This window comes from Equus przewalskii, chromosome 24 (genome assembly GCF_037783145.1).
Source record: "Equus przewalskii isolate Varuska chromosome 24, EquPr2, whole genome shotgun sequence".
NCBI classification, from domain to species: domain Eukaryota; kingdom Metazoa; phylum Chordata; class Mammalia; order Perissodactyla; family Equidae; genus Equus; species Equus przewalskii.
The window spans coordinates 11948087-11966239 of record NC_091854.1 but is presented as its reverse complement, the minus strand read 5'-3'; the positions used below and the strand labels follow the sequence as shown (position 1 = coordinate 11966239).

Sequence of the window (18153 nt, the reverse complement as noted above, 5' to 3'; positions counted from 1 at the left end):
CATGAATGTGTAACATTTTCTCCTGTATTTCCCTTTTTTATAACATCATTTAAATTTCTTATTAATAATTTAAAAATGTTCTGGATTTTAATCACTTTTCTCATCACTAAAATATCTGATGAAGAGATTTTTTTTCCCCTACTGAAGGTGAGATAGAGGAAACCATCAGCAAGGAAGGAAGAAGAGAAGCTCTCTGTTGACTCCAGATCACAGCCCCGTCGCACATCACCCCATCTTTTCAGTTTAATTGAATAGTATTTATTTAATTAATAAAAATATCTGTCTAGTGCAGTTTTCAGAAATCCAAGGCTCGAATAAGCTGCCATTAATAAAACAAGTTTTTTTATATCCAAGTTTAATTATGGTGGTGTTTGTTTGATAGCTTGTTACTGTAAATAAAAGAGATAAAGGCAGCCCTTCACTGGAGTAGCTCGAGAGCTGTGAAATATGTACCTAATTAAAACTATTGGTGTAAGAGGCTAATAAAGTACATGTGCCTACTAGATGTCTTATTCTAATGAATCTCGGCTAATTTGCTTTGACTGATGAATTTCGGTGTTAGTGGTAGGGGCTGAATAATTATGAAATTTATCACAAGATACAAGGACTCATTAAGGATTACTCAGGTTGAGTTAGAGGAATGTTTTCTTTGTCAAGAACACAGGCCTTGACCAATATAATTGCGGCAGTGCCAAAGAGTAGCCAGATTCCAGTTGAAACCCAGTGAACGTTCAAGGCCGGGGGCGGCGCATGTTGGGGGCCGTGGGCAGGACACTCTCAGCTCTGGAAGAAACACCTGTGTGGTACTCAGGCCTGAATTCTAAAGAGAAGCATTCAGTGCACACAGAACTCATGGATGGTTCTGATGACAAGGACTCCCTTCTCACTCTTGCATGGAAAACGTTTTCCCACCCTTCATGAAGAAAAAGGAACGAGGCTAGCATTTATTTAGCAAGGACACTGCTGCAGGAAGCCCATTCAGCCCCAAATTCTTTTTTTCTATTTATAGGTTTTAGTTTTCTGAGGCTCTTGGCTTATTAATTAATCCAATTGCTTTAACTCCTGGGTGGCAGACTCCAAAACTGAGGCCGTGATTGGAGCCCATTCGGCCGGTCTCATCTAACCACATACAGAATGCCCAAGAGGTAAGAAATCTTTATTTATCTTGGAATGGAAGTTCTAACCATTGCTACATGGTCTGCTGGCAGTGCAGAGAAGAGCTGTCCTCTCAACCATGAGCCGGACGGTCTGTTCCTCACCACCCAGCGACCAGGGCAGGAGGCGAGGATACATGTGGACAACTTCCTGAGGACAACAAGAAACCTGCCTCTTGCCTGCAGGCAGGACCCAGCTCAGAGGATGAGAGCAGAGAGTGAAAGGCCACCGTGAACTGGGCTGGTTTCAACCTCTTCTTCTGGGGACCAGGAGTAAGGGGAGAGGTGGGGAAGGAGAGATGGCGATGCTCCAGTGAGCAACTCTTGCTTCTGGAAGCCTTGTCAAACAAATGGAGGCCTATTTCCTCCCTATCACCAGGGATGGCTGTTCCCAGGGCTGAAATCAAGGGGCTGCGCAAGATCTCACGGGGGCTTCGTACCCATGACCCCAGGGCAATTATAGTGGGGGAGGGTTTCTCTTCTTGTTTGCATATGAACAAAGAAATTGAAACTCCATGACATCAAACTAGACACATAAATATACATAAAACCTATATACACATAAACACGTAAATATATGCTTCTAAATATGATTTAAAACCAAAACAAGTAGAAAGCCAACTTGCAGGTGTTTTACAGCCAAAGCTTTCAAATCAATTAACCTATTGCTTCATTTTTCTTTCCAAAAATAACTTAGACACAAACTTTTCCAATTTGAAGAGAAATGCCAGGCACGATATTAAGTGAAATTCTAAACTTCATGCCAAAGAGCAAAACTTATTAGATAACTTGTTGAATTTTTAAATTATTGTTTTCTAACTCAGAAAAGGCGTCTCTTTTTCAGAAGAGAAAATGTCTTTGTGATTCAGGACAAGACAAAGAGTAATGCAGATTTTAGGGTTTTCCTCTCTCCATCCCCTTCCTCCTGACCCTTTACTGTGTGCCAGGCACAGGGCTTTGCAATGTTATTCAGTCCTCCAAACAGCTCTAAGAGGGAGGAACTATTATTACGTTCATTTTACAAAAGAAGAAACTTTTGCACATAGCTCAGAGAGCTGACGGGATTTGCTCCAGGTCCCACCCAGCAGCGCATCAGCCTCCATCCCAGGTCTGTCTGTCTACCTAACCACTACGCAGTGCTGTCTTCTGATTGAAATATGCTCTGTGGTACCTTGAGAATCTTCTAGAACTTCACTGCAGTTTTTCCTGTCTCACCACTTAAGCAAAAAGGATGCATAGCTCTAATATAAATTGAGGCCAGATCTGCAGGTTCAAATGCAGGCATGTAGGGTTAGCATCTCTTTTGAAGTCTTTGCTCAAGCGACTGTGGGAAGGCAGGAGGCTGGGTACCAACTTGAAAACTGAGGCTGGGCGTCAACATTGGTGGGGCCACTATTTCATGCGTTTGTTTTCCTTTTGCTTTGGACCCATTATCTGTAAAATGGGGCTGGTTGAACAGTTCACCTGTCAAGGGGTTGAGAACCCCTATTGAGGGGCCTGATATAAATCCCCAGATAGCTCGCCTTGCCTCCTAAACCTCATCTCTTCCCAAGCCATGATTTGTATACACTACTTTGTCTTTATGGTTTCCTGAGTTAGCTGTTTCAGACTAAAATGTGTGTTATAAGCCTCAGTGTGCATGATTTCTTAGGTTTTTAATTACAAAATGTAGTTTTGACCTATTAAATCATGCGTGAGGTAAATTTACCATAATAAAGCCTTATTAATCCCTCACAATTAAGAATTTACAGTTCTTTTGCTGAACTTTTTATTGAATTTCCCATGAGGACACTTGCACAACTGAATGCAAAGAAACTTTTCAGCCTATAACCAGCAAGCCAACAGAGTAGAAGTGAGAGCATGATTCAGGAAATAACTTCGAATGTGGAGCCAGTCTTGCTGTTTTTGCAAACGGTGTCTCCTTGAGGCCTTCTGACAGTCTTATGAGACAGGCACTATTGTCCTATTTTAGAGCCGAGCAAACTGAGGCCCAAAAATGTGACGTAGATTGACCAAGGTCACAAGTCACTAAGTGGTGGAGCCAGGGTTTGAACTAGGCCGGCTGGCTCCAAAATGCACCCTCTAAGCCAGAGTCTACACTGCCTCTCTCAATAATAATGGTAATGATAATAATAATAATCTCAGATAGCATTGACTATGCGCCAGCCCTGTCCTGTGATATTATATGTGCTAGCTCATTTATTCCCCCAACAACTCTATGAGGGGGGTGCTATGTATTATCCCCCTTTGATGGATGAGGAAACTGAGGCATAGAAAGGTGAGCAACTTATGTGAGGTTCCACAGCTGGAAGTGGTAGAACCAGACATAAGCCCATGCAGCGGGCTGCAGAGGCCCTCCTCTTCTACCAGGTGACACTGTCTCAACCCTCTCCACATCATGCCCCCATCCCAAGCCACACCCGGGAAACTTCAGCCATAGCAAACTTGCTCGCCTTCCCCTCCCAAACCCGCCATGCACTTTCTAACCTCAGGGCCTTTGCTCCTGCTATTCTCTTGGTCTCTGTGCTCCGAGCTCTGGAGACAGAGCCTTGGTTTGGCTCTCGCCTGGGCTGTGCCTCAGCTGAGCTGCTCACCCTCTCTGAGGCTTGGCTTCCTCGTGTGTAAAGTGGGCGTCAGGCCCCCCTCACAGTGCTGCCATGATTCTCTGGAGTAATACATGTCAAAAGCTGAGTCTGTTTCAAGTGTTCAAAGAGTGACAAGGCTTTTGCGTTTCTTATTCTCAAAGCCCAGTTCAGATGCCTTTGTCTGCAAGTTCCTCCGCCGGCCAGATCAGCGGCTGACCTCTGAGCCCCAGCCCCGTGTGTCTGCATCTCAGTTTAGTCCTAACCACCACTCCCTTTGTATCGTGGCTACTTCTCCTTGTGTCTGTTTCTCCCACTAGACTCTGTGGTTCTCAGGGTCAGAGACTATGTCTTATTCATCTCCATGTCTCCAGATGCAAGACCAGGACCTTGTGCATACAAATTCTTAAAAATTTTTTGGTGAATTGAATTGAAAAACAAAGCGGCAGAACTGTGGGCTCCACGGTGATTTAGAAATGGAGCCAGGCCGCCTCCTGCTTCATCTGTTCCTACTCTCTACCTCCACTGCTCAAACCACCAACAGCTTTCCCGACTGAAGGCTCCCTCCCTCGGTGTGTTTCCATTGCTGCAATGTGCCCTCAAGTCCCCGGGTTAGGCTATGTGAGTCCTGTGAGTGACGAGAGTGGCCCTCTGTCATTGATGGGACGGTAGCAGATGTACCAGACTTGCTTCTCTCCCAAGTCTCCTTCAAATGACCTTCCCTGGGGCCCAGAAAATCTGACCTATGGTTTCAGATTAAGAGCATTGTCTTCTAAAGTGTTCTAAATTGATGGAGACATGGCATACACTGTCAAAGGCTCTATCCATTCTCCCAGCACCCCTCGGCATGCTTTGTTTTCAGATGGCAAAGCCTAGAAGGATTGGGACCTGCAAGTGATGTCTTCTAACTGTGATACAGGTGTGGGTAGAGTGTGGCGAGAGGACTGTGTCATCAAAGAGGGCTGGGACATAGATGACCGGGATAAAGCGGAGGGTCCTAGATGAGGCATAAGGGAAAGGAAGATGGAGAAGATGGGTGGTGAGGAGGGGTGTCCCGGGGGGGCCCTCTGCTTCCTGATTGTGCCCGGAGAAGAATCCTACTGGATTTCCGGCTGGTGGTTGAAGGCCACCCTGCCAAAGAAGAAACTTCATCCTCACATTTTTTCCATTCAAAGGCAGAGCGGCAGCGTACTCAGGCTGCTAAAAGCTCTGCCTTTGGGGCCCACGGACCCAGATTTCAATTCTAGCTCTGCTAGGGACTAGCTTGGTGTCTGTGAGCAGTTAGTTACCCTGTACCTCACTTTTCTGGTCTATAAAATGGGGACATAAATAATAATGCCCCAGGAAGTTCCCAGGAGGATTAAAGGAGGTCTTAGATGACAAGCACTCAATAAGACAGCCAGGCTTCTTAAGGGAGGCAGTGCCAGCTACTCTCAACATGCACGCCTGGGGTCCCCTGTGGAAAGTACCAGTCCAGTGGGAGGGGCAGTGATCGGGAGCAGCAGGTTATGGCCCTGGCCTGCAGAGCTCAATGTCAGTCTCAGGGACATCTGATCCAAAGTGTTGTCTGGTTCAGTCCTGCCTTTTCAGGAGGAGGAATAGACCTAAAGAGATTATGTAGCTTGACCTAGCCATATACCTGTGGCCACATTGCTGAGAAAGTACCAGAGTTGGCCTTCCAATGGGTGCCCTGTGGCTCGTGGCCAGTGGCTTATAAGCCAGAGGCACAGGGAGCAGCAGGCTTTGTGGAGAAGGATTGGGCCATTTCCCAGCCCCTAGCAATCCCCATGCGCAGAACAAGAGCTGACAATTCCAGGCTCCAGAGGAGGAGGAGCAGGCCTTCCATTGCAGATTGCTTCCAGCGTGGCCCTCTTGGGTGAGGACAATTCCTAGGCACTTGGCGTACTTAGCGCACTTTTCTTCTTTCTGCCCTCATCTCCTTATGTGGGTGTTTTCCTTGTTTTCTTCTCAGGGTGGGCTTAGCTCCTGCCTCCCTGCTCCAGGCTGGTGGATTTTCCCTTCCCCCCGCTCCTCTGCCCTCCCAGGTTCCTATCAGGACAGGCAGAGACAGAAATTACTGGTTCAATCCGTTTATCCTCCTGCAGGGATGCATCTTGGCTGGATCACTGATTCCAGGGCCATCCGCTGCTTTCCTCTTCTCGGTGCCAGGGGCGTTGGGGCTGCAGAACTCCTGGGGAGCCATCAGTGAAGACCTACTGAGGACTTGACCGGTAACGGACTCTCTGGTTCTCTGTCTGGCTACTGTTACTGAATCGAGGGAACTAGTGACACGCCAGCATCTCAGAAGCTGGGGCCCGTCAGCTCAGTCTATTGCAAATGAGGCCAACTTGATTCAGGCTCCAAGTTCAAAATTCCTCCAAACCTGCGTGGTGAACTGTTCCAAGAAATGGCTCTGGGAGACCTCCTTCGTATGGTATGGAATCATTTCAAACCACGAGAATGAAGACATTGCTGTTTCTTAAGTGATAACAAAAGCATCATCTTGGGGGCAATTTTGACAGGACTTATTGTAAACCCCTTCTTATTTTACTGGATCTCTTAGGTTCTCCTGCCCGCCCTCATTTATTTTCCAGGGATTCTGTGTAGCTGAAGTAACGTGCATGAATATTGCGTAACATTCTGTGGACGGATACTGTATTGTAGAAATAATTTAATTGACGACCTGTAATGAAAATAGCGCTGGGTAAGTCGCGTGGGTTGCAATTTCTCTATGTTTTTTCACATTGCCGGGGATAGTGCTGTTGACGTGAATAGCCCAGTATTGATTTCATTTAAAATTTTCAACATCTGAATGATGTGAGCAGCGATCTGTGTGAAGGTACTGCAGAGTGTCGGCATATCCCCTGCTAACAAAATACCGTTTTAAAAGGATTTTTCTATTAGCATTCACAAAGAGAGGAGAGAATGAAAAGGGTTATGAGAATGTTAAAATTTTCACTGACCAAAGAAATACGAAGTCACCGTCTTCATTTTACTCTTAATTAATTGAGTTATTGGAGCTTATATAATTCTCTGTTAAATACCTAAAAGAAAGCAGGCAGGGACCTTGAGGTGTTGTATAGAATACTTTGTTTTCTAAAGGTAGTGACTTCAATGACCCCATGAGAAAGTCCCAGACGGCACTCAGACTCCCCCTAGAAATGGATTTCAAATGCAGCAGCGACTCCTTAATGCCGCCCTGTTAATGAGTTCCGATTCAGTGGTTAGAAGTTACCATCATTTAACAAGAGTAGCACAAATTAGATTTTCAAACTTCCAGAGATGCAGTTTCTCATTGTGCCTGAGTCCAGCAGCCGGATAACAAAAGGAGTTGCTGGGAGACAGATGTTGGGCGGGCGGCCAAGTGGCAATTTTTCATAGCACCCCTGTGGTAAAAGGGGGACACTGATGGGGTTCCACTTCTGGGGAGCGAGGGTTTGAGGTGCTCTGCTTGCTCATCTTGGGGAGAAGTCTCTAGTGAAGTTGTGGGCAGTATGTAAGGTGCCAGCTCCTGCCTTTGTCACTTTGTTGGCCTGGAAGTTAACAAGGACAGGCAGAGGGACAGTGCTGGGTGTGAGCGGCATCTAGGTCCCTGGGGTGGTGCAAAGCCACCTCTCTGGCAGCCTAAGCCTCCCTGCCTTTCTAATGCCTGGGCCTAATTTCCATTCAAGAAGAGATGTAAAGGGAAAATACAGGGAAAGCGCTTTCCAGAATCACTCGTGACAGGTCTGGGAGAAGAGCCCTCTGAATGTAGTGTCAACCCAGCTGTGGCCACAACTAGGTTTCTTCAGGTTGTAGGACTCCCTTGCCTGATCAGCTGAGCTGAAGGGGGATCCTTGACCTTCAGAGAGGAGGCCCACAACGCAGAACCCAGCCCAGTGCGACCAGGAAATGGAGAGGCGCCCACGTGACGATACTTCAAAGGGAATGAACTAATAATCCCAGCTTCAGTGATACAGGCGGGAGGGGCAGAGTGGACACGAGGCTGGAGGAGGGCATGCCGTGGGCTCTGATCTTCACCCCAAGGACAGTGGGAAGGCATGACAATGTTTTAAATCAACAGAGACACACTGTTCTCAAATACCCCCAGACGTATCTGCTAAAAGCAGTGCCAATACTTTCATTGACATTCTTTAGTACATAATCTAGATTGTAAAACTATTTATCATTTCTGAGGAACTCAATAAAGCTATTTTCATTTTGAATAGAAAGAAAAAACTTTTATAAAAAACTGAATGGGTTTCTCTTTACTGACAAAGACTTTCGAAGACCTCACTCTAATGAGGACAGGTGCTGGCCAGGCACATGGCTAGGCCCAGGGTTCTTCTTCTAGACTGCTCTGTTCCAGCTTTGATCGTCCTCCCATCTGAGTCACAGAGCAGGTAACAAAGGAAAGAATCCACCACAAATGCCTCCTCAGGAAGCCTTCCACCAAAATCGCCCCAAAAACTCACACTCTGGAATGAAGCCACCCCACAAGTGTCTCCTACAGCAACCTGCCGGTGGGCCTGATGTTCCCATTGTCAGCGACAAACCTTTGGGCTACCCACTGCCTCTGGAAATTCCTCTGAAAGTGTCAGCTGGTTATTGTTTAACATAGGGGTGGGGTGAGAGTGGGATGGGATTGTATGATATTATATTCAGGGACCCAGAAATTCTTCTTGGGTGCCACTCAGCCTCATTCTGAGGCGAAACAGAGAATGAGAGAGAAGAGGAAATGGAAGGGGCACTTGTACTTTATGACGAGCCAGCACTGTGTCCTCTCTGCAGTCCAGGGAGATTAGGAATGCTGGGCTGGCCCACATGGGAGGAAAGAGGAAGGCTGACCCCACTGATCTGTCTAGGTCCAAATAGCCTCAGGCTGCAGGAGGCTTCAAGGGTTGCTCATTGCTCCCTCAGCACCCAGACTCCTGTTTGGGAGCTTCCTGCTATGATGCCACAAAGGTCGATCCACTTCACAGTGGGCAATAACAAGGGGACAGGAGAGGCAAAGTGAGCTTGTTCTCAGCGCACAGCAGGGAGCTGGCTCACCTTGCACTGGGTATTAGCCCTGGGCCGGGAAGCCTGTGGGAAGCAGAGAGAGCTTTTAAGGAGAGGGGGACAGAGGGGAGGAGGGAGAGAGGGGGTTGCTGCTCGTGTGCACCACACCTTGACACACTGCTGGCGAGCTGGAGATCTTCCCCAAAGGCCTGAACTTTTAACCCCTTGAAACCAGAAGAATAAGACCCAATATTGTATGTCTGACTAACCAGCTTAGCACTCCCATCCTTGAGACAGTCCACACATTGTCCTGTTAGTCCAGCTTCCATATTAGCCAGCACAGTTTATCACTGTATCTTAAGGGTGGGACAGAGTATTGAAGGTGATTTTGGGTGGTTCGTGGACACAGATATTAAGGTATATTGCTTCCCTTAGTGAGAAAATTATTCCATTTAAAATTCTCTTTCGATCTTCCTAATTAATTCAGCAGACTATCTCAATTGTTGCTATGTGTCTTTAACACCTTTTTAATAATTTAGTAGGTGTCTTTTTTTAAGAGAGGGGAGGCCTCATCCTCAGAGACTCCAGCTGACCACAGTTTATAGCAATCATTTAATAACATGTTTTTATTTTTATTTATAAATTCCTTTTATTTAAGGTAAGTGACACAGATTATCCCCTTATGTTAATAATAGTAATAATTGAGAGTTATGGAATACTTTCCAGTGGCCAGGAACTGTTTTAAGTATTTAATGTATGTTAACCCATTTAATCCTGGAAGCAACCCTATAGACAGAGCTATTATTATTTCCGCTTTACAGATGCAGACTGAGGTGGGGAAGCTGTAAATAGCATTTGCCTAAGTTCACCCGGCCAGTTAGTAGTGAAGCCAGAATTCCCATCTAGGCATTTTCACTGAGTATGGGTTGGGGGCAGGGTGGGAGTTAATCACATGGCGTCCTGACCCTCCAATCAGTGGTCACATGTGAAATATCCAGGGTATCTTGCCTGGGTCACCTCCCTTAGGCAGGAGGATGAACTCTAGGCCCAGAATCAGAGCTCTGGTCAAGTCCAGCTTGGCCATGTTCCAGCCATAAGACTGTAGTCAAGTCATTCTCTCTCTGAGCTTCTGTTTCTTCCTCTTTAACATAGAGCCTAATGGTAATGTCTACTTGGCTGGGCCATTGGGAAGATGAGTATCACCTTGACAAATGATGGAATAGTATGCGGATCTTCCTCTAAAGGGAGGGAAGGACATGACATCTGCAGACAGAGGACCTAGTTCACACACAACCTCCTTCATTTACTGTTGCGAGACACCGAGGGAGTCCCCACTGGGAGTCTCACTTGTCCCATCTGTGAAACAGGAATGAAAACAGTACTGATCTCCAAGAGATTTATTCTACATGCTGTTCAAGAATCCTTAGCATCAGCGAGCTGTATCCTTGAGTGAATTATTTTCAGAGGTGAAAATGAATGGTGTCATGTCACTAACTTTGAAAATATCCACAAATGAAAAATATTTTAAAAATATTTTCCAGGGGCTGGTCCAGTGGCTCAGCAGTTAAGTTCGCACGTTCTGGTTCGGCGGCCCGGGGTTCGACGGCTGGGATCCCAGGTACCGACATGGCACCACTTGGCAAGCCATGCTGTGGTAGGCATCCCACATAGAAAGTAGAGGAAGATGGGCATGGATGTTAGCTCAGGGCCTGTCTTCCTCAGCAAAAAGAGGAGGATTGGCAGCAGATGTTAGCTCAGGGCTAATCTTTCTCAAAAAAATTTTTTTTTCACATTATAAATGTAATTTGTGTTTTATTTTAGAAAATATAATAATTTTATTATTATTATACTACATACAGTTAATAAAAAGAAGGGTCCCCCATTAAGACCTTTGTTATATCCTTTCTGATACACACACAGACACGCACAAAGACGCTATATTTTTAAAAATGAAAATGAAATCATATCAAATATACTGTTTTTTAACTTCCCTTTCCACTTAAATGGATTCTGTTTTCTCTTACTTTGGTCCATGTCTCTGAGAGTCTACCTTGCAGGTTTCTGATCGGAAGACACTGAGGTTTAAAATGGCAGAGTCTAGCTTCCTTAGTTCTGAAGACTGTAAATGAAGGCTCTTATGATAGCTGTCAAGAGCCGTTAGAGTAACAAGATATCACTCCAAAGTCAGGGGAAAATCCTTTTGTCTACACGGAGTTTGATCTCTTTGTATTTTTGGGGCCTCATCAAAGGCGAGATTTGAGATACTCCTGCTTGTTTTCCACATAAAACTCAGAAAGTTGCTTGATTTAAAATGCAACTCCTTTTTTCCATTTGTCATTTCTGAAACATTTTTTAAAAAAGTGTTAAAATGAATGGAGTAACAAACAGCCATGTAGCAATAATATTATACGCAGACAAAAACGCATCCTGGTACAGAAACAGACATAGGTAGAGTCGATGACAATGGAAAAGAGGAATAGATGTTGCTTCTGGTCTCAATCAATCTGATCTTCTCTAATTTAAAAAGTGAAGCCGTTTTGAATTTTATAGTTGTTCTAATGGAGAACCAGCGGACACCTTCTGTTATTCTAAGCATGTTCTGTTATGACAACAACGTGGGCCTTTAAAGATTTTTTATGTCTTTTATTTTGAAAGTTTTTCACATATTTGAAGTCTTGCCTGGTGGCCAAACCCTAGCGTTCTCTGGCTCTGTGGAAACACGGGCTCACCTCCTGCTCCTGGTACCCCACTCCCTCTGGCTTTAATTAATACCGTACAATAAAATTCCTACTCTCCAGCCAAACCACCATCGGCTGTAATCTTGTCAGTTCTCATAAGCCAAACAGAAACACACACTTTTTCTTGCTGTTGTTCAATCGCCTGCATCTGCTATTTAATTTCCAGAGGAACCTCATCTTGCTGTTCTGTGTTCCCCTTTCCTCCCTTCTGTTTATTTATTTGCTTTTTATATTTTTTCCAAAGAAAACCGTAGGTAACGAGCTATGTGAATCCAGTACTGAGGTTTCTAATGTCAGATGCCTCAGTTCATGACAACTCAAATACTCTTTCCCAATTGTGGCATATGGGGGATGAAAATCTTCCCTGGTGTAACAGAGAGGGTCTTTACTTTTAACTAGAACAATAGTGGAGAACGGGGCACATGTAGCAGGTTGCATTGCTTCAAAGTGTCAGGGTGGAATTTTAATGCTGTCCTTCCTCTGGCAGCACACAAAAGATTGTGTATCATGGGCTGCTGTGTTTGGCAATCGCCTCTGCTGTGGGACTAAAGCAGGCATACTTACATGTGGGTGCCTCTACCCATGGACCACATCTGTGCCCACCTGCCTCTTTCTTCATGGCATTAGAACATCCTTTTGCTGGTAGAAACGAGACTAACGTGTGCATGCAAATCATTTCCATCACCATAACCATCACCCAAATCCTCAACCCCAAGTCCTGCTGACAGAGGACCCTAACTTCACTCACACGGCCAGCAACATCCCCCAAATCTGAAGCAACAAGGCTCATGTGCTCTTTATGTTATTCACACCATAATAACATATTGTTCCTTAGTACCCTGCAAACATTTTTTCTACTTTAGTGCCGGGGCTTGTTTTTCCTTTTTTTTTTGTATTACTAAATACAAATTATATGTACCGTGATAAAGTAATGGAAAGAAACGGGTACTTCTCTCAAGCTAGTAGAAGTAAGATTGCTGTTGAAAACCTTTAACTCCAAATTCTCTGGCTTTCATGTGAATGGAATTTCAACTCTAATGCAGCATTAATGGGGTTTTGCACTGAATTGCCTTTTGGGGTTTGATTTGCCTTTTAGAGAAGCTGGTGTTTGACTGCATGTTCAAACATGGAATGTATTCTTATGAGCGATGTGAGATTCAAATAAACACAACGAGTACGTTCATTTTGATGACCTCCCCATCACACATTCAAATAAACACAAATGTTCTCGAATGTATAAAAGCAGCTGTGTTTATGTCAACGTGCAAAGCACCAGATATATACATTTAGATTCACTCGTCTATCTGGAACCATGTACCTCCGCTCATCGTTAAAAATTTAGTGGAAAATCATGCATGGGGCATGTGTAATGTGCAATTTTCAACCATACACACATCTCTAAACAAATTTTCTTCAAGCATGTTACTGACGTTTGTTCTAATTGAGGATGAAGCCTGGAGAAACTTTGAAGTTTTTGAAAACAAAACAAAGCAAAATGCAAGTTGCTACCAGAGGGCACTGGCGCATCTGAAGAATTCTGGCAGCATGGGTAAGTCATCTTCCCTGATTTTCAGAACAACCTTCTCTGCCTTTCTCCTCTTTTCCTTCTCTTTTTTTCTCTTCCCTTCTCTCCTCTCCCCTCCCTTCTTTCTTTCTCTCCCTTCCTTCCTTCTTTAGGTTAAGCAAAACCATGCAAAGTTCTTTTTTCCCTCCTTCCCTCCTTTTCTTTTTTCATTCCTTCCTTCCTAGCAAAGCCATGCAAAACGCCAGCTCAAGAGTTAGGTTTTTTCTTGTTTGCTTTAAATATCATAAATGTGAGACATGACAAATCTTTTCTTCAGAACCTCAGCTGGAACAGCTCAGCCATTAACGCCGGGTTAAGCTGTACTTTCTGCATAAGAACCAGCGTTGGCTTTACATGTCAGACTAAAACAACACTTCCATCTTGTATTTCTTCAAATATAGGAACAGTTTGCAGGTCTCCAGGAACATTCCCCAGCTTCCATTTTGTTGGCAGACAGAAATAAGTAGAATAAAAATAACTCCTAATGTCGATTGAGACCTACCTACATGCCAGGGACTGTTCTAAACATTTTGAATGTCTTATCTTATCTAATTCTCAATCACCCTCTGAGGTAGATATGGTCACTATCCCCGTTTTACACAAGGGTGGGCAAAGAAGTAGCTTTCTCAAGGTTACAGAATCAGTAGGTGGTAGAGCCACGTGGGCATGTAGGTTCCAGGCCTTGCAGTTTTTAAGAGAAGCTGTAAATCCAAATATTTATAAGTAATATCCCAATTTTTAAATGCCAGCAAAAAATTCAAATTTTTCGGAAACCCTGTCAGCTAAACAAAACATATCTGGTAGCTGGCTTAAGCCCCTGGACTGCCAGTTTACCTATTCCGATTTAAGGGATACTGTCTCTAGTTTTTCAGTGTTAGAAAATCTCCTATTAATAACTAATCAGATGAGTAGGAAGAAAATAGGATTCGGAGCAGAGAACTTATATTCACATCTGAATTCTATCAATTCCCAGCTAAATGACCTTGAGCAAGTCATTTCTATTCTCTGAGCTTCAGTTTCCTTACGTGCAACACAGAGATAATTCCCGCCTTAGGAGAGGTACTCTGAGAATCATGCAATCCTCATAGCTCTTAGGTCGTAGTGATATTAAAGCATTTTGTAAACTCTAAGCATTATATAATTAGAAGCTATTGTTCTTGTTATCATCTCCTTACATGTGAATGTGACAGGACATGCACATTCACTGAGTGTTAGGCATTGTGCCCACACGTTGACCTACAGGTCTTCACAAACAATGGCATTGCCCCCATTTTATTGACGAGGACCCTGAGACTCAGAGAGGTTAAGGGAATTGCCCAAGGATGCAGAACTAGTAAGAAGTGCAACTGAAATTCACACAGGTTTGTTTGACTCCTGAACCCATGGGTTTTGCTTCTTTCCCCTCTCATGGACAGCACGTAATATATTACGCTTCTATCAGGCTTCCAGTTTTAGTGAGAACCAGTTTATAAGACTTGTCAAGGGGACAGTTAGAGTCCTGCTAGAATAAAGTTTGTCAGTGGATATTGATGAGGAAAGGAAGAGGAGCTCCATCCAAGGGGGCGCAGGCAAGGACAGAGGGGACTGAGCCCACAGTGGCCACCTCTCCATGCAGGCACGGAATGCTAGATGCCTGAGGTGAGAAAGGAGAATTCTGACATGCCTGCCACCACCCCCCTCCTCTTAGAGTGGACCCCAGGGCTAAGCTCTGCCCTGCTCCCTGCCATGCATTCAGCTGAGCTCCAGAGGCCTGCGCGGCCCCAACCACTCGGGAAGTCAGGCTAGTTATGTCATCTGCTAGTATGAAGCTTACCTGCCCACAGGTGAAAGCCACATTCGAACACACGGCTCCATCAGTCTGAGAGTGATGTTTGGACCCCTTCCTACCTTGTCCCTTTGTGTTATTTCTCAGCTGGTTCAGAACTCAGGCAAGGAAGAGGAATGCTAGCTTGTGGTTCCCTCAAGTCCCAGCACAAGGTTGAGAGGATGGAAGAAGGGAAGAGATCCCCTTCTTTGGCTTTGGGTATCTCCTGGGCAGTCTACCTTCCAGGCCACCTTGAAATGAATGTGAAATCCCCACTTTGACCTGAGAAACTTTAGGATGGAAAATGTCCATTTCTTGAAGACAAGGCAAGGCCAGTGGTTTATGGCAACCTGGGGGAAATGATTTGGCTCTTTGTAAAAGCCACTTGGCCTGGGAGTGGGGGGTTGCCTTTAGGGTAGGACGTTTACCATCCAGGGGCGCTATTTATGAAGTTCCGTGACCTGAGGGGGAGGGGCAGGTCCTTCACAGCTAATTTCTGTTAAAGCTCCTGTCCTAATTCTCTTCCAGTCATTAAAGAGGAAAGAAATTTAACATGGCGGGTGTAAGAAATATCCAGCCCCATGGAATTATACGATGCATGGTTTCCCCAGCAGATTCGACAGTGGTAATGATAACAATAATCAATACAAATTAGGGACATGCTTCTGTTTTAATGCACTTAGTAACCAGATCTCCTGTCCTCAAATATGTCTAAAGGAGAACTGTGTCCTCCTAACCAACTTGAGTGCTGTTGTGAAGGAGATGCGTGTGTGTGTGTGTGCGCACGTGTGTGTTCCCTTTTCTCTTAGGGATTCTATAGCTTCCTTCATTCTTCGCCTCTCTCATATTACAGAAAGAAGGTAATTTTTCCTGGCCATTTACTAAAGCTCATTAAAGACTGCAGAGAACAAACAATGCTACTCCTCAGAGACTACCATTCAAAGTCACTCTACAATTCTCTGTTCTAATACTTGAGACAAATTAATTATTCCTCAGTGAAAAGTGTATAATTCCTATTCTTCATTTTGGGGGGGGGGTGGGGAATAATAATGGGAAGTTTATATCTGAGTGAAAAGCTGTCTAGGCTGAAGGGAAATGAGAAAAAATGTGTGTTCTGAGAGGAGTAAAAGCAATTATTCTAATAATAATTCTAAGAATATTAATGTCTTTTTAAAGTAGATTGCCTTCAAATAAACACAGGGGTTGAAGCAATGGGAAGCTGGTTTATTTATTAATCATTCCAAATGTGCATTCTTCTAAATGAACAACTACACCATCAACTTTGCCGGCACATATTAAATTTAGTTAAACAGCAACTTGCAAATGTCTCAAAACTTTTGTAACCAGAGACTAATTTGTTTAACACATTTAAAATGTTATATTGAGCTAAAGCCCCACATATTAAACTTCAAAGGGAAAAGCTCTTGAGAGTTCCTCATTTTAAAGACTACATGCTGGAAATAGGAGGGAGACAAGTCTCATTCTATTTTGTTTTGTTTTTACATACAGGGCAGTCTCCAGGCCCTGGCCCTCATCCTCAGCACTGTGTTCGGTCATCTGCAGAGCACCAAATATCTAACTGTGAGCACCGTCGGGGGATGGTTAAGAAAGGCCTAGTGTTCCCTTTCATCTCTATTAATTAATCCCGGCTCCGTTGGCCCGGAGTACGTTGCTGTTGACATCACCTTTTCCTTACACTTTAAAGAGTCCCGAGAGAGACCGACTGCAGAACAAAACTGGACAAAGAGTACATTTGGTAACCATTTTATTTCTCAATTACCAACCTAAACGTATGGAAAAGATTTGTGCGCTATCCGATTTACACAACAATTATGCTTCAAAAGTTTAGAAATAAATAACTTTTTTCTTGGACTCATTAGTTCGTCTACCAATTGTAATTGGTGTCAACTAACGAGTTTGCTTCCATGGCTTGCCCTTAATTACTGATAAAAGCTAAATTGCAACTCTAGCCAATCAGAAACTAGTTTATTCATGAGAGTATAGTATTCTTTTAAAAGCTCTATTTGTCCTAATAAGTGGTTTTGTGTTTGGCTGAAACCTTCCATAAGCCCCCTTAACATAAGCAAAGGACTCTTAATAACTATATACAGCGAAGGAATATCATTACTGCCCTCATTCAAACAGAGGAACAAAGGGAACGTTTTGTAAATTTCAAATGTATACATCACGAGCTTAGCAGACCCTGAAATCTCATCCATCTGGTGGGAAATAGATATTAGTACCCATAAGGCTGATATTGAGAATTTGTTCCATCTTCCAATGTCTAAATTTTTTTCAAATTGTCTCTAGCATTCTGAAACAGGCCGTAAGAAATAGGAGAAGCCCAATAGTCATGAGGCAGGTTAAAGCCTAATGGTATAAACAAGGTTTGGCTCAGGCCAAAATCCCACATGAAAAATAACAGACATTCTGGAAACAAGAGTGTTAAGAGAGAGTGCGTGGTGGAATCATGCTGCCAGGGAGGCAGTGCAACTGCAAAAAGCCTGGCTGCAGAAATGTCATCCTAGAGACAGCCCTCTTTGCTATTGTTCTTTTCAGAAAACAAAATAAACCTTGTCACGATTACTGAACATTTTGAAGATGGGTTCACACTCTTATTAGGATGCTTTTGGCTGCAAGGATCAGAAAGCTGCGTCGAAAGTGGCTAGAACAGGGGTATTTATTTCTTCGCATAATAAGAAGTTAGAGATCAGAAGTTTCCAGTTTGACTAGTTCAGGTACCCGTCAACATCATTCAAGACACAGGTTCTTGCTATCTTTCCACTCCCCTTGCCTCAGTGTGTTGGCAACTTGCTTCGTGGTCACAAGATGGCTGAGGCAGGTCCACGCATCTTATCCTCACATATCAACATCTAAAGGCAGAAGAGACGTGCTCGCTCTTCGACCACTTTTTAAAAAAAAAGACCAAGGAAAACTTTCCTAGAAATACACGCAGCTAATCTCTTCTCACATCTTATTGGCCGGAACTGGGCCACATGCCCACGTCTAAACCAATCACTGGCGAGGACTGCCTCAGGCTGGGACCAATCACAGTTCATCTCGGAGGCTGTGGAGGGCCCCAGGTTCCTGTAGAGCAGTTGACGCCTGGCTACCTGAACAAGGCCAAACATTTCACTAGAGAGGAGAAAGGGGGTGGCGGGCAATGATTTGTGGGCAAGGCCAACAACAGCTCTGTCACACACTTAAAGAGATTATTATTTCAAGGTAACCATCTCAATGACCTCCAGTCCAAAGCGAAGGGCGAATGAAAGCGTGAATCCAGGAGACAAAGTTGAGCAAGGGGTGCCGTCTGTTGTGGCCCTCATACTTG

The 18153-nt window shown here is 44.2% G+C and overlaps 1 long non-coding RNA gene across 1 annotated transcript; it reads left to right on the top strand.

The window, feature by feature from the left end:
* Positions 1 to 837: 837 nt before the first annotated feature.
* Positions 838 to 17395, top strand: LOC139079134 (uncharacterized). The gene is made up of 5 exons (XR_011532467.1): positions 838 to 1145; positions 5842 to 6170; positions 6331 to 6440; positions 10258 to 13003; positions 16332 to 17395. It is a non-coding gene; the product is annotated as an uncharacterized lncRNA (long non-coding RNA).
* The last annotated feature ends 758 nt before the right edge of the window (positions 17396 to 18153 follow it).